Source organism: Solanum verrucosum, unplaced genomic scaffold (assembly GCF_900185275.1).
Source record: "Solanum verrucosum unplaced genomic scaffold, falcon-dt-bn FXZP01000273.1, whole genome shotgun sequence".
Taxonomy (NCBI): domain Eukaryota; kingdom Viridiplantae; phylum Streptophyta; class Magnoliopsida; order Solanales; family Solanaceae; genus Solanum; species Solanum verrucosum.
Window position 1 is genome coordinate 1,766,874 of NW_026020163.1, and position 9,107 is coordinate 1,775,980.

Consider the following 9,107-nt stretch of genomic DNA (forward strand, 5'->3'; position numbering starts at 1 on the left):
TTTATATTTCTACAGAATTTTGATAAAAATTCTCTAAACACTTTTTACTATTTACAATGTGATTAATTAAGGAATCATGAAAGACAATATGTTGTTTTAGAGCTAGGAATTTGGCTGTTTATTATATGTTGGTTTTAATATATATATATATATATATATATATATATATATATATATATATATATATATATATATACAATGTCAACTAACAATAACATTATTATAGTATAATTGTATCGGTGTGACAATAACAACATATCCAAATATGCAATGTATACAATCTCACGAATTAAAGTGGGGTCTTTTGAGTATAGTGTATATAGATCGTATTTCTATTTTAGGGGCGAAGTAAAGAGGTTATTTAGACCAAATGACTTTATAAAATTACGTTGATATTTTCACATATTGTGAATAACGTAGGAGGCATCTCTATATTTCCCCTAGGGAATCTTAGAACTTCCCGTGCTTAACTTTCAATTTGTCAGTGGCGATCAAATGAAATGTGAATAAGTCCTCCTCTCTTTTAAAGCAGGGGTGCTTCTGGTTCTGTCGTTGCTTGAAACAGTTGTCTTTTCCATATTACTAAATCGTAATGATCATACATATGCAATGCATTGTACGTCCCATTCTTCTACTCTTTCTCGAAAGTCGATGACTATTCATAGCTATTTTCTTGACACCAAAAAAGAATTCGATCCAATGTTTTATTTCTCTATCTCCTAGTTGATCCTGATTTGACATTAGAAGTATATTGATTTTTCCCCAATAATCGAATACTTTTATATGTAAATACTGCATAATTGACCCATCCATAAATCAATTTTCCCCCTTATAAGTTATAGTCTCAATAGGAATGCTAGTTTTTACTGTTCATATATTGTGATATGAATATACCACATCGTTCATTAACTAGACAAGACTCACGTGATGTTCTGCTCATGGAATAGAGATAGACCCTGACTCAAGAGAAAAAGCAGTCTAGAAAAAAATGTAATAAAGGTAAAAATGACAATAGATAATAAAAAAATGACAAATAACATCAATAGGAATGAAAAAAATACTTTCATGATCTTAGGCAGATATTTCTATCATTGAATGTATAATTATGGAATTGTGAAACTATTGCACGATATGATAAAACAATATTTTTGTACTCATGATGGCTTACCATGAATTGTATATGTACTGTCAATTGGTTATATTTGATCAACAAATTTAATATTTTATGTGATTTCACATATTATTTTCTATCAATTCATAAGAATATTTGAAAAGATATAGTCAAAAATAAGATTTACTGTTATTGAGCATGTGTTAGAAAAATGTGAATTAATTATACCATTCTACATTGCAAAATGATACTACTATATACTATATGTGATTTCTTCAACTTTGACTATTATTGTAATAACATATAATATATAATATAGATTGAATATTTATATATCCCCTATACTGATTTTTTTTATGAATATAGAAAAGAGATTTTTATGATTTCCTCTATCCATATGGAATTAATTTATGTCTATAAGAATTGATCAAAGATCGTTAAGAACGAGAACAATAATATATATATATATATATATATAAAACATATCTTGTATACGTAATTTTATAAGTAATGCAGTCTACAAAGGATAGAAAGTGATTTACCCTCCTCCCTCCGGAAGAAGGATTTCCAATGTCAATCAGAATAAGTCGAGTTCTAAAGTATATATCAAGACACTAATTATGAAGAACGAAAAAAAAAACGTGATAAAACATTAAGTCTTAGAAGAGAAGTAGATGAATGACTAAATTTACATATGGTAATCACACTTTATAATATTTCTAAATGCTATAGCGACATTGGATCTAGTGACAATTAACTAATGTTGATAAAGACTTTAACACTCTTTGTTAATGTACATATTTATTCCCGCTAAAAATTATTTTTGTAATAGTAATATATGGCTCCTAAAGATAACTATAGTTTACTAACTTCACTTGATATTTTTTTTATTATAAAGTAAATTATTTATCCTACCATTTTTGTTTCTCACATATGTATAAATAAATACCTTTCACAACTATATTAAGATATTATTAATTAAGTTGAACAATTAAATGTACGTCTCTTGGTTATACAAATTACACGTCAAAATAGTAATACTCCTATTAGAGAACAAAAAACAAGTATTTGAACTATAACACCTTTTTAGTAAATTCGAATAATTGTACTTGTTATAACTGATTATTACATTATTCGCCTCTTTCTATTATAAATAAATATAAAATCGATTATAACATAAGTGGTATCATAGATATCACTAAATAAATATGAGCAATCTACCAATTATACCTCAATTAACGTTATTACTTCTTCCACCGTTCTTGTTTACAAAGCTGGCAATATGTAATTAATTAATATGTCGATCGTATAAATAGATAAATAATGTTAACAAATTAACCAATATTTACCTATGAAGTAAATAAAAATTAAATAAAAAACTTCAACTCAAGCACATGAAATTTTTAGAAATAATACTTATTATTATATGAAGTGTTAATATTCTACATTTTTTCAATACAATAGAAAGTTACTTCACACTAAAGTTAGTACTACTAATAAAAATATAATATTTTTTTCCATTAAATAAGAAAATAGAAGAAATATTCAGAAAGAAGAATTTCACCATTCAAATAAAGATAGGAACTAAAATAATATTCAAAAAGAAGAATTTCGCCATTCAAATAAAAACATGAACTAAAATAATTTTCAAAATCAAAATTTATTTAGCACAAGAAACAAAGTTCATATATTAGACAAAAACAACAAATATTTGAAGTGATACTTTGAGAAAATTTTGAAGAGAATGAAGCACATACTATTTCTATTTATAGTTTTTTCTCCTAAGGATTCAACTTGCAATTGTTTTTGATTTTAAAGTTGCAATTTGCATTTGTTTTTCCAAAATTGGCAAGTTGCAAACTTGTCTTTTATTTTGAAAAAAAATGCATTTCTTTTGAATGGCTCTTTTCTGCCCTTTTGAATCTTTTCCTTTTTATTTTATTTGTGCTTTTTTGCTATATTTGAATTTCCATCTTATGACAGCTAATGAATTGAGCTAGGATTCTTGTCTTTGTTGCATCTTTTAATTCCTCACTTCTTCTTTTTTTATTTGAGAAAAAAAGGTAAATATACTTCTTAATTTGTGATATAGAGTATATATACCTATCGATAAAATAAACGGTTCATATAGCATTATCATCTAAGAAATTGTGTATTTATATCTTCACATACTAATAAATGATACATATTTACACTTTTGTTAACAAATTATTTATAGAATTTTAAAAAAAAAATAAAAAATTACCTAAATACACAACTTATTTTATCATATCTTTTAAAATTTCCTACCATTTGAAAAAAATGCAAAAAATTATATTTTCCTCACTCTCTCTCATATTCCCAGATACATCACTCTTACGCGATATATCAGGCGTGATGTATAGGGACATGTGTGTTTTGTATCAACAAAGGTAATGTATCGGGACACAATGTATCAAGATGTTGAATGATGTATCGGGGAAAATGTGTCTTGTATCAATAAAGGTAAATGACGGAATAGAAGAGAGATTAAGCAAAATGGTAATTTTTTTAAAATCACATGATATTTTGGAAATTAAAATCAATTCTAAGATTATTATTTTTAATTAAGTAAATGTGGTCTGTCAACGAAAAGAATAAATATGTATCATTTGTTAAATTTCAAAAATATATATGCACCATGCTTTTAATAAGGAATATATTCCCTCAAAATCAGAAAGTTAATAGATATATTTGCCCTTTTTTTTCCTTTTTATATTGCTTGTTTTTAAAGTAGAATGGGTATATTTGCCCCTTTCCCCCTTTTTATATTGTTTGTGTGGGATCTTTTTCCTTTGCAAAATCAGTACTTAACCATATATCTCTTTATTAATTTTGATGAGCTATTGACCTTCTTATTAAATTATGACATTTTTAGCAAGGAAAAATAAAATATTAAAATTAAACAATAACTTAATTTATGTATGGTATTTTTTAAAAATTATTAGTTTGTAAATGGTAAATATTAAGATTATTGTGTAGTCTCGAACAAAACTAGAGTATCGGTTATAGTTAAAGATAATTTTGTAAGTACGTATCTATATATATGCATTTTTGCTTAATCATCATCACACACTTAAATTTTTGTTCATCCTTGAGCAAGCAATAAAATACAATATCAATATGCATATATTAATATTGTATAAACAATGTATATATATTTTTGATACATAATTATATATCAGATATACACAATAATCTACTAATTATACAATATCAATACATTACATAACTAATTATACAATACCAATACATTGCATAATTAATTATACAATATCATCAATACATTATACCTATATTATCTATTCATACGATCATGTTTATTGAAAATATTTTGTGTTACATGTACTATTACGAAAGATGCCCTTGTGAAAATAAGGATGATAATTGTTTAAAGAATAAGTAATTGTTGCCGTAGAAATGACAAATTTGAATTTCTTTTTTGAAAAACGTTAGAATTGCTATCCCTCGCCTACTTAAACAGATGTTGGGCTGGGCTAATATTTTTGAAAGTCATGTCAAATGAAGAGTCGAATGGATTCGATTATTGATGGAGTCGTTTTGATAGCTCTATATACCATGAATATTATATCAAATAACAAAAAGTAGAAACTCCAAAATTATCACATATTTTTTCAATAGTTTTATTAGATTTATATTTTTATTTCAGTATTTCTATATTCATTTCGACGTATAATTAATATACAAAAATAAGTTACATCTACGATAATTCCCTCAAAATAACGTATGTATAGCTAATTGCAAACTCTTATTTATTGTAGACAAAAGGTATTACTAGTACTAATTAATTAATTCACACTCTATTATTGTCATTATACTTCGGATACAATAGCAACTCCAAAGATTTGGAAAGCAGAAATCACACCAAGGAAAAAATATAAATCTTTTAACTCTACGATTTAGAATGAATATATTCTTCATTTAAAAAGTGGCATGTGTATATATATCCTTATCATTTAATAAATGGTGTATATTTACCTTTTTCGTCAACAAACTTATATTTTTACTAAATTGAAAAATAATAATCTTAAAACTGATTTTTTTTTTAATTCTAAAAATAACACGTCGATTCAAAAAATTACCTCATCCAATTTTTCTTCCTCTCTAGACCTAATCCAAATGGATTTTTTTTTTCAATTTGTTTCCTACTCAGTTATAAAATGAGTTTGCGTCAGATCTGAATAAAAGAGGATTGGTTTGTTTAGTCGGGTCGGATCAGAGTCAAGTCTATAGAGGTAAAATAAAAAGGTACGCGGTAATTTTTAAACTCATGTGACATTTTTGGATTTTAAAAACTAGTTTTAGAATTATTTGTTTTAATTTATCAGTCTGTTAAAAAAAAAGTAAATATGCACCATTTGTTAGATAAAGAAGGTATAAACACACCATTTGTTAGATGATAAGGATATGTATGCACCATTTTCTTTTAATGAAAGATATATCCGTTTCAAATCACAAAGTTGAGAGATATATTTGGCACTTATGATAAGCTAGAACAGTCCTTTATATAGCATACTCGCTTTTTTTAAAGTTTTCCCAAGAGAATCACTATACTCATTATGAGTTTTATCTCATCGACCATCATCTCAGTCGTTGTTAATGGGTCCAAAACTAAGTTCTTTGCCGGCCCCTATCAGAGAGATTAGTCAAGGAGATCCTATGTCCCTATATTTATTTATTATTAATTGTATGGACTTATATCTGTTTACATTAATTATCAAGTGGATATTGCCTTGTGGGTCGCGAACCAATCAAACTATCTCTTAAAGGCCCAAATCCATCTCATCTTTTCTATGCAGATGATCTTAATTACTCACAAAGGTTGATAGTACTAAAAATTGTGCTAGTGTGCACATTTATTCTTAGTACTATCAATCTTTAGAGAATTACATGTTCATATATATCGACAAGAACCCCTTCTTAGAATTACTCAAATTTGTAGGGCTAATTTTCAAGTGAAAATTATTTAAATGAAAAATAATTATCCTTGATATTTTTTGGAGAAATAATTTCAGATCGATATTAATATATCACGCGATGATACGAAATAATCTAACTAAGTTTGGTAATTATCATATTAGTATTATATATTCCGATATAATGTTAACTAAGTTTTTATATATAAATTAATAAAATCATCTTTAGCTAAAATAAATAAATAAATAAATCAAAATTCAAGAAAGAAAGAAAGAACTAATAATTAAGTCAAAAGAATTACCACACCAAATTAAACACAATTTAATTTTTTTTTTTAAACATCACTTATTTAGCGACAATAATCTTGTGAATAATTAAAGTAAATTAATTTAGTGTCCACCACCACCAACGCCTTCACCTACACCACCAAGCAAACCACCACCAATTCCAATGCCAATACTTCCTACATGCTCAATACTTCCACCTATACCAATTCCAATGCCCACACCGCCACCACCGCCCCCCGAGCCACCTACGCCGAGCATGCGCCGCCCTAACATGTCAGCAGAAACCATAATGCCACTAAGAACAATTACAAGAATTACTCCAATAACACGAGATGATAAGATACTCATTATATCTTTAATATTTATGAAAGAAGAGTTAAAAAGACTAAATATTGTTGAGATAATAACTTCTATTTGAAATGCTGATATGGATCGAAAAAGGGTGCACTTGTCTAGGCAAGTATATATAGTGTTAAATTATTGGTCATTTAATCTTTTTTCAATAGTAGTGGACTACCAATTACATTTTAATATTGTGCATGTGTTAGGACTTAGGAGTTGAGTATGAAATAATTATAACATTGTGAATGAATTTTTAAAAATATAATACAATTGTTTGGCTATTTTATGTTACTATATATGTAAGTTTTATGATTATTTATTAAAAAAGAGATCAAGGATCAGTAAGCAATCTTCTTATTGGCTTCCCACGAACTATATATGAAACTAATAAAAAAGATTGTATTTGTCAATAAGATCATATCTTCATGAAGATTGTGATTTAATTAATTGTTCATAAAGAAAATCATAGTTCATTACACAATAATACAAAAAGAATGTAAGGATGTAGTTGAATGGTATATTGATAAATCGAAAAAAATATAACATGAAGTCAACAACAACATATCCAGTACCGAAACCCTTGATCGTGTTTGGCATAAAATTAATTATTTCACACCTCCTAACACATGTTGAATATTAAAATGTTCATGGTAGTCGACTAACTAAAAAAGAAATGGTCCTTTTTAACACTATATATAATTACTTGCCTAGTCAAGTTCATTATTCCTCACTATTTTTTCTAGTGTTTTCTCATTAATTATTTGGTCATTAATTTTTATCTCTTCTTAATAAATATTTTTTGGTGCATTTTACTAAAGTAGCTAATATACAATGGGTGTTATCTCAGCTCGTATTATTGGAGTAGTTCTCTTAATTGTTCTTTTTAGTGGCATTATGGTTTCTGCTGACGTGTTAGGGCGGCGCATGCTTGGTGCAGTCGGTATTGGTGGTGGCGGCGGTGATGGCTTAGGTGGCTTTGGATTTGGTACGGGTGGAAGTGTTGGTGAGGCAAGTGTTGGCACTGGATTTGGTGGCGGTGTACTTGGTGGTGAAGGTCTTGGTGCTGGTGGTGGTGGACACTAAATTAATTTATCTTTATTATAAGATTATTGTTGAGTAATAAGTGGTGTTTTTAATGATTTGGAAATGGTGTAATGAAATTATGTTTAATTTGGTGCGATAATTCTTTTGATTATTAGCTCTTTTTTTCTTGGATTTTAATTTAATTCATCAAAGGAAGAGCTACGTTTTAGTTAACATGTTGTATCATTTCTATGTATTTCTTGTGTGATTTATTCTTTCCAAATTAATCGATGTGATACTCTCGATATGACTTTTGTTAAATTTGTAACTAATCATTTTGATTTCTGTTGAAATTGCTCGAACCGTTTGTTATAATGAAAATTACTAATAATATTTTTTACGATAAACTAGAGTTTGTAGTTAACTATATGTTACGTTAATTTGATAGAATTTTGTTTTGTGTAAATTCATTAAATATAGAAACTCTGGAATAAAAATAGTGATCTAATAGAACTATATAAGAAAAAAGGCAACAAATTTGGAGTTTTTACTTATATTTTCATGATACATAAAGCTGTCAAAATGCCTCAACCTTAGTGGACTATATGATTCAATCCACTTGACTATTAATTTTCACAATTATTCATATTTTCACAATCTATAAACACAAGACTTGATTCTGATCCTACCCTTGACCCCCACCCTGGATCGATCCTTAATCAAGACTCGACTCTAGACTCCATCCCGATCCTAACCTCAACTCGACTTGGACTTGGGGTTGAACCCCAACCTCAACCCAGTACCCAGCCATAACTTAGTACCCAACCTCAACATGAACCAAAACTTGGGACTTAGCCTTCGACCCAACCACAACCAAGGACCTAGGACTCAATCACTAACTTACCTCGACACAAAATCTAATCGTCAACCTAACTTTGACTCGGGACTCCAATTACAACCCTTTAACCCTAGCCTAATCCTAATTTGGGAGCATGGACTCAAGATTCGATCTGTTTCAACCCTAGCCTAAACTCAAGACTTGACCCCGACTTGGACTTGAAATATGATCCAAACTAATTGAGACCCAACTCCTTAGCTTTATCCCAACATTGGACCCGATCCTCGACACAAAATTCGAACCTCAACCTAGCTTTGACCTGCGACTCGAACCCCGACCCGAACAGCCTAACTCACAATGATAATATGTGGAGTAATATTTATGAAGATTTGTTTGTGGATATTTGGTTAAGAAAATTTATTATAGTCTCTAATGAAACACTAAAAGTGGAGTCAAATTGGGTTGGTTGTGTTACGATCCATCATTTAGTCCATTTTGATCCAATCCATATATCTTACCCCAAAAAAAAAAAAAAGCTTTGGACATGGTT